General features: G+C 57.0%; 1 long non-coding RNA gene across 1 annotated transcript; it reads left to right on the forward strand.

Moving 5' to 3' along the window:
* Positions 1-1,130: 1,130 nt before the first annotated feature.
* Positions 1,131-5,202, forward strand: LOC308351647. The gene is made up of 3 exons (XR_013967597.1): positions 1,131-1,499; positions 2,686-2,790; positions 4,827-5,202. It is a non-coding gene; the product is annotated as an uncharacterized lncRNA (long non-coding RNA).
* Positions 5,203-8,416: the final 3,214 nt, after the last annotated feature.

Raw genomic sequence — 8,416 nt, forward strand, 5'->3', positions numbered from 1 at the left:
AAAGAAATCTAAACAGAAAGGGGTTTATTGTGTCCAGGCCGACTGTAAGGTCATAAGGTGATCGAGAGGGGAAGGGGCTTTTTCAATAAAAAAATTTTAAGGAGAAAAAGTAATACATCTAAGCCTTTGGGTCATATGAAAACCCAAACGGGGAAAAATGAATCCTGACTCACACTCCCACCACACGAAAACTTGAGCTGTAAAATGAAAACCAATGAAAACGAAAACTCTTTAAAAATGTAACAGAACAATCCTGGTCAGGCAAAGATTTCTTAAACAGGACGGAGGAAGCTCCCAGCACAGAGGGAAGAAATGGCACTTCAGCTACACTAAGAATTTCTTCCTACGCCAGGGAACCATAAGAGCAAAGCTGGTCCCGTGGAGGGAGGGAACATCTGCAGTGAGAGCCCGTGTGAGGGACTCTCAGACCATCGAGAAAATAGCTGACCAGGGGGACTTGAACAGTGCGATCAGTGGACCTACGAGAATGTGCCCAACACCATTAGCCGCCAGAAAACCATAAATACAACCTCTGGGAGGCAGGTCACCTCCCCCAGAAGCAAGGATTCCAGGGGCCGAGGGACAGAGCGTGGTGTGCGTGGGGAGCCGCGGGGACGTCGTCACGGGGGATGGGGTGCTGGCGATTTGGTCCGGCAGCATCCCTCAGAGCCAAGCATACACGTGCCCTGGGAGCCCTCCGTGTGCTCCTGCTCCAGACGGCTCTCGCGGGGACAAAACGTTTACGCTCCCCAAAAACGCAGCAGGAGCGTTCACAGCGGCACTGTTCACGAACGGGAGAAATAAAACTGGGCGCAACCCAGGTGACTGTCAACAGCGGAAGGGATGAGCTGAGGCACGGCCAGGCCCCAGGAGAGAGCACAGCGGTGGAGAGCCGCCCCACCCCCACTCGCCGCCTAGAGGTGACGACGGGCACCGTGCAGGAAGCCAGACGCCGGGTCGCCCGCCCTAAGACGGCAGCGGCATGAACGCCAAGGACAGGCTGGACTTGCTGCACTGGTGACGGAGGAGCAGCGACCTCGGGGGCCGGGCATCGGGGCGCTTGACGTGGAAGGGGGCGGCGCAGCGCCCTCCGGGGACTGGCAGTACTCTGCGTCTCGATCCGGCTGCGCAGGTGTGGGCGTGCCTGGAACTCGCTCTCGCGAGTTCACCCTTAAAGCAAATGTGCTTTACGGCGTGCTATATCTTTTCACAAAGAAAAGGGGGAAACCGTGGTCACCTCCTCACGGGCCAGCAGAGGAGGGGCCGGCTGTGCCCTGAGATCCCCTGAAAAGGGCTGGGCAGGGGGCAGAGGCCACAGCCACTCTGTGGGCAGAGGGAGCCGGCAGCGGGACGGAGGGCCCCCGTGCAGACAGACGGGAGGGCGCCAGTGGTGAGCACCACTTACCGTGAAATGGCCACACGCCGGGCAGGCCCTCCTGCAAGTCCTTTCCGACACGCCGCTCTGAGTCTGAGCGTTCTGCTCCGGGCCATGGCACGAGGTGAGAGCAGGGTTGGGAGCCACACCTCCCCCGCGCCAGAGCCCCCGTGCGCCACTGCCAGCCGCAAGCTCTCTCTCCCCACCCAACACCCCCCCCCCCGGGCTCCCGCGTATCACCTTTTATCTCTTTGTGTACATGGAATTCTGTTTCCAAGCCCCCAGCGCTTGGAGCCACAATCGGAAGGGAAGGGGGATTTCTCCCATTGGGTTCTGGGCCCCGGAGATGGGAGTCGGCATCCAGGGGGCCAATCTGGGGTGTTTATGGACATGGCAGTGGGGCCTTAACACACGGAAGCAAGGCTGTTAAGCGGCCCCCCACCCCCACTGCGGCCTCTGTGTCTCCGTGCCGACCAGCGGAAGCAAGGTCATCACACCTCTAGGTACGAACGGAGCCCGGGAGTCCCGGCCGCCTCATTCGTTCAGCCCCGCTGCCGGGATCTCCACGCTGGGCCATGCCAGGGCCGTCTGCACGTGGGCTGCACAGTCCTTTCCATCAAGGGGCCTGCAAAGCTGGCCTACAGCCTCTTCTGTCCCTGGCTTATCCAGGCCCGGGCACTGGGCCCTCCTCCAGCGCGTCACCCTCCCCTGCCCGGGGCCAAGGGCAGCTCTGCCCAGCAGTCAGGCTCTCCTTCCAGCTCCCCGGGTTCTCCATCCCAGGCGAAGGCCACTAGGGGCCAGGCTGGGGCCTGGGGGCCCTGCTGTCCTGTGGCAGGAGGGCTTCCTGGAGGGCAGCAGCTGCAGAGCTACCAGGAGAGGCCGCAGGGCAAGTAGCAAGGCGAGCGTAACAGCCGGAGATGGCGTGTGGGGCCGCGTCAGGCCGGGGGACGGCTGTCTGGGGGCAGGGCCCAAGGCCAGCAGTGTATTACAGCACAGTGGCATTGTGGTGCATTGTGATGGCCGGGACACAAGGGGCAAGCTTCCCTGACACCGGCGTCCTCGGCTAAGAAGGCAGGCAGGTCTGTAACTTCCCCGAGAGGTGCTTGTGTGTTTGTTAACGGTGTGACCCAGGGGGTGCCCGGGGAGCCCGATGGGGAGGAACACCTGTTCCCCAGTGAAGGGGGCAGGGAGGCCGGGGGAGGACAGGGCCCTGGCTTTCACGCAGCTCTTCGTTTGACCAGCTCTGCTGTGGCTGCGGTGCCTTCAAGGCTTAATTGCGGTCTCCGGGACCTGCCTTCACTTTTAAATAGGGAGAGGAAAATGTCACCGAGTGCCACCAACTGTTGCTGAAGAAACACGAAAGCCCACGAGACTCGGGCCCACAGATGCCACACCTCTTCCCAGGGAACGCAAAGGTAAGAGGGAGGACAGATGCTCCCAGGGGTTTAGAGGATCCCAAGCTACGTGCACTTCGGGCGTTTTGTTTCTCTCGTTTGAAAATCAACGGTTTCGTGTCCCCTCCTGATGCCGCCTTCCTCCTCCAGCTTTTAAGAAAGCTTCTTGGGGCACCTGGGTGGCTCCGTCGGAAAGCGTCCGACTCGTGATCTCAGCTTGGGTCTTGAGCCCTGGGTTGTCAGTTCAAGCCCCCACACTGGGCTCCACGTTGGGTGTGGCGTCTGCTTAAAAAACCACAAAAAGTCCAAAAGAACTTCTGGGGATGGAACCACATGACTTGTGCACTTCTGCAGCCCCCTTCACTCTAAAGTCATCCGGGATTGGAAATTTCTGTGGGTATGTGCGCATGCACACGGCACGGGGGTCCCGGAGTCCGGGGCTCCCGGCAGGACACGGGGGAAAGTGACCCGGGCTTCCGTCACCACGACTAGCAGGCACCAACAACCCCTCGCAGACACTAAGTTTCAGGCACAGACACGGTTCCACTCGCACGTCAGGGGCCCCTGGAAAATGAAACTGTGTTGGAATCTGCTCCCAAGGACACGTTTGAAATTCACAAGCATTTGCATTTGCTCCAGGGACTCGGCCCTGGGCAGCCCTCAGAAGGCGAGTGATCCCTTGAGGTCTAAGCCCTGGATGGGACGGATTTGGCCAATCCGGGCTTCCCTCTCCCGTCCTATGGGCACTGGCCAGGCTGGAATTAACACCTCACTGTCGACACGCTGGGCAGAAGACGAGTCCTGCCTCCTACGCCATGCGGACACACCCGTGGCAAAGGAGGCAGGACCCGCAGAGAGGGGGCGTCTGTGCTGGGAGGAACTTCGGTCTGGACCCTGGGCTCGGGGTTCGATGCCCTGAAACGGAGCAAGGAGCTGCTTTGGGTGGAAAATGCTGGTAACTGGCATGACTCTCGTCCAAACTGAAAGCACGAGAGCCCTCCCAATTTGAAAACCCTGGGAATCTCTTCTGGGGAGAAGTAATGTCCAGCACGCAGTAGGTCTGCAGTAGCTTTTGGAAGGCATGGCTCGGTGGGCAGTGACACCGGCCTGGGGAGCGTCCTTGCAGGCTGCCCACAGCTCACCCTCACAGGTGTCGCTGTTGACCCCTCGGCCGGGGGCAGGGGAACTTTTTCTGCAAAGAACAGCTAGAGAACCTACAGTGTCTGTCTCTCACTACCCAACTCTGCTGTCCTAGTGAAAAAGCGACCACGGACAGTATGGCAACAAGCAGGCGTGACCCTGTCCCAATAAAACTTTATTTACTGAAGCAGAGTGGGGCCAGATCTGGCCCCGTGGGCCGTAGTGTGTGGACCCCTGCACCACACGGCCTCATGGTGTCTACAGGATGGAAACCATGTCCTTGTACTCCCTCAGGACCTGGAACTTTAACGCAGCCGTATTAAAACTGCCTCTCCCTTTGACCACGGTACTTAAAACAAATTTTAAAATATTCATATGTGATGCAATGAGCACTGGGTGTTATATGCAATTAATGAATCATTGAACGTTACATCAAAAACTAATGATGTACTATATGCTGGTTAACTAAAATTTTTTTTTAAGATTTTATTTATTTATTTGTCAGCAAGAGAGAGAGAAAGAGCACACAAGCAAGCAGAGAGGCAGGCAGACACGGAGAGAGAAGCAGGCTCCCTGCCGAGCAAGGAGCCCAATGCGGAACTCGAACCCAGGACCCTGGGATCAGGACCTGAGCCGAAGGCAGAGGCTTAACCCACTGAGCCACCCAGGCGTCCCAGGCTAACTAAATTAAAAAAAAAAAAAAAAAGCAATGTTTCTACCTTCATAAAAGCAGATGTTAGTTGAAAGACCGTGTCTATAAAGTGTTCTTTTTACTGTTAGGTGCAAGGAACTTTCCTTAGGTGTCCACACGTGTATTTGAAAAAGCTTCTATTTTAATAAAACGAGGTGTTGTTTGGGGAAAAAGTGAAAATAAATAAAAACAAGAATATTTGTCAAGTGACTACGTGTTGTTTTAGGGCTACATCAAAAGGCTGAAGATATGAACTTGGCTTCAGAACGGACACAGGTGACAGTTAGCTTTCTGGATCTTGTACGTGAGAGCCAGGTCCGTGAGAACTGTGGTCTGGTGAGCGGCCACCAGGGGACACCCGGGGCACACAGGAAATAGGGAAGCTGGGCACGAAGAAAGGAAGAAACGAAGGGTAAAATCCAGAGTCCTGAAGGCGTGCCCCGCCCCGGGTTGGGTTGTGTGGGCTCGGGGTGGGGGCAGGACCTGGGATTCTGGGTGGGTGAGACTGACCCAGAAGCGTTCTGTGACGCCGCACTCCCCGGGAGGCTGTGGGCAGACACGTATGACTCCTGCAAATAAACATGTCATCTTAAAATTCTTCCAAATTTTTATGTATTTATTTGAGCGAGAAGAAGAGCACGAGTGGTGGGGCAGAAGCAGACGCCCCTCGGAGCAGGGAGCCCGATGCGGGGCTCGATCCCACGACCCCGGGATCGAGACCTGAGCCGAAGACAGACGTTAACGGACTGAGCCACCTGGATGTCCCCGAACACATCATTTTAAATGTGAGCGTGAGGTCCTCTGGACTATCCGGGACCTCGGCATCCCAGGGGGAAAGGCCGATGACCCTTCGGGCCACGTTATTTAAATAATTGACCAACTTCTGCTCAGGGGAGAGGATGCGTGCTGGGAGGGGCACATGGTGGGGCTGAGCCTCGCCTGGGTCTCCCTTAAGTTCGGCTTCGGTTCCGGCGAGCGGGCGCATGAGGTCTTCCAGATAAACGGGGCATCCCGCTCGTGGGGCAGCGTGTCAACCATCCACTGTTACTCAAACGTACCCCTTGGCTCAAGGGAACATTCAGCCTACGGAGGAAAACGAAATACATGTAACGGCTAAACACTCACCGCAGGGACGCTGGGTGGCTCCATCGGCTGACCGTCCGACCCCTGGTTTTGGCTCAGGGCTGATCTCCGGGCTGTGGGATCGAGCCCCGCATGGGAGTCAGGCTTCACGGTTCGGATGGGAGACCCGACGTCTGACAGCCGTGTTGATGGAGATGGGGTCCAGGAACGCAGTGGCATAGAGCTGAAGGGACTCCCCAAGGTGTCCTAGACCAGGCGCGACTCCACGCACTGGCGGCCCAGCGCCCCAGGCTGGGGGGAACCCCGCCTGCTCCCCCACAGTGGCTGGTAACTGCCTTTGTACCTGTAGGACCCCCGACCTCGGCCCTGGAGCCCCAGAGCCCCCGAGCCCGCCCTCCGCTCATCCCCCCCAGCCCCCGCTCGGTGTCAGCACGTGCTCACCCCCAGGGCTGTCCACAGGATGACCCACACGTGCATGGCTTTCTCGGAGAGGGACCAACCGTCCCCATTTGCCCAGGACCCAGGGGTTTTCTGTTTTCTCGATGTGAAAACCGGCATAAATCTAGAGAAACCGAGACAAGCTGGTCATGTCATGCGGACTTTGCTCCTGAAATATGTGGGCTTGGTTTTGTTCTGACTGATTTCGTACCACAGAAGTGCTCTGGGCATCTTGTGATGCCTTTTGTAAATGGTCCGTTCGTTCTGGTGGGGTCCGGGGACGGCTCGACTTCCTTCTCCGCAGCCACCGAGTCGCTCCCGTGATGTCTCTGTTCAGTCAGGCTCCCGGGGGCTGCAGGGCTTTGCTGGGTGACTCAGAGCTACTCCCAAATCTTGCTGAGGACAGACTGAATTAGGGCAGTAAGGCTGCCAGGCAATTACGGCTTCCCGAGAGGCCAGGGGAGAGAGTAAGAGAAAATGAGTTTCGAGCCTGGGACTCGGCAGTCACACCCCACTTCTGGAATCCAAGGTGGTTGTGCTGTGGTGTCTTGCCTTGAAGCAGTGGACGTCAGAATCACCCAGATGGTTTCTTAAAATGAGATTGCCGGCCCCGACGTCCAGCATTTCTGATTCCGTAGACGGGGGCTGAGGACAGAGGTGCTGCGTTTCTAATGAGCGAAGTAAATCCTGCTAGTCTGGGAGCCGTGCTTTGAGAACTCTTGTCCTAGCGTTGCAGTCCTGACCAGGGGTTGTCAAACGTTCTCTGTACGTGGTCCCATAGTAAATATTTCAGGCTTTGTGGCAACCTGGTCTCAACCACTTAGCTCTGCTGCGATGCTCCCAGAGGAGTCACAGGCAGTATGTAAGCGAACGGGCATGGCTGTGTACCAATAAAACTTTATTTACAAAACAGTCAGTGGGCCAGATCCAGCTCACGGACTGCAGTTTGCGAAGCCCCGGTTTAGACCATCGCTATGTGACTTCTGATAATGTCCTTCGCTTCTCTGTGTTGTCCGTGTGCTGTGATCGGTGAGCCCGTGGCTGTGAGCCGAGCCCGTCCACAGCAGTGAGCCCGTCACAGAGGGTGCGGGAAGGACCATTTGTTTAGAAAACACAGACAGTGAGGCAGAGTGTATCAGTCAGCTCTTGCTACATGACAAGTGTGCCCAGACTGGCTTACGGCAACAACTGTCTCGTTATTATCCATTAGTCTGCGGGTTGGCTGGGTGAGTGTTCTGATCTGGCCTCTCTGGTGTGCTGGGGGCCACCGAGGAGGTCACCTGTTGCTGGGTGATTGGAGAGGGCAGCCCGCACCTGTCTGGCGGGTGGTGGGCGGTTGGCTGGCTGCCTCAGTCTCTTGCACACACAGTCGTCAGGACAGCAAGACGGGGGCTACAGTGCTTCCTGATGGATGCTACCCGTCTCCATCACAAGCTGCTGGTCACCGGGATCGCAAATCCAGCCCAGATTTAAGAGCGGTAAAACGGGCTCGCCTTTGTAACAAGGGAAGCCGCGAAGAACGGATGGCTGTTCACAAATCAGGGCTCAGATGGAGAGGTGGGATAGGGATTCCAGTTGCGTGGGATTAAGTTTCTCTGCAGCATTCAGGAGATGGAGATCTTACCCTACTCCCCTGTGCCTGAGTCTTCATCGGAAAGTCAAGAGTGGGGGACCCCCCAGCCCCACGGCGGTGCCGGGAGGCTTACAGGTGCTCACTTAGACCTGCGTCCCGCACAAGCAAGTCCTGTCCGTGTGGTGGCTGGTGTTGACATCTCAACGAGCCCCACAGATATGATAGCAGCGGGGGCAGAAGGCATCGAAGACCCTTGAGGCCGTCGGAACGTGCCTCTCATGTACTTCTCCAAGGACTGCCCCGCTCACCCCCGACTCTGTGCTTTGGCTCGTCTGCTCCCCTGTCTGGAATCTGGCCAGGTCCTCCGAGGCCAACTCACCATGTTGCCTCCTATTTATAGCCCTTATTATGATGAGCCCAAGTATCTTCAAAAAACAAACAAACAAATAAACAAACAAACATGGATGTGTTTCCGCTCTCCGCTGGAAACGCCTCGAGAGAGGAACCCAGGTCTGGCCCCACGCCAGAAGTCGCGTCTACAAGAACAGCCAGTCACAACCCTATGCGGTCGTCCGGGCCTGTTTCTCCCCCCTTCTGCTTAGACACCTTGGAAGCCAGCCAGGGAGGTTTCCCACGAAAGGAAGGACTTTTAACAGGAAGTGTGTACGCACGGCACGTTCGGTTCCCTTCCAGCTCTGCGTGGCCTCGCAGCTGGGACATCA

This window comes from Martes martes (genome assembly GCF_963455335.1).
Source record: "Martes martes genome assembly, chromosome: 10".
In the NCBI taxonomy this organism is placed as follows: Eukaryota; Metazoa; Chordata; class Mammalia; order Carnivora; family Mustelidae; genus Martes; species Martes martes.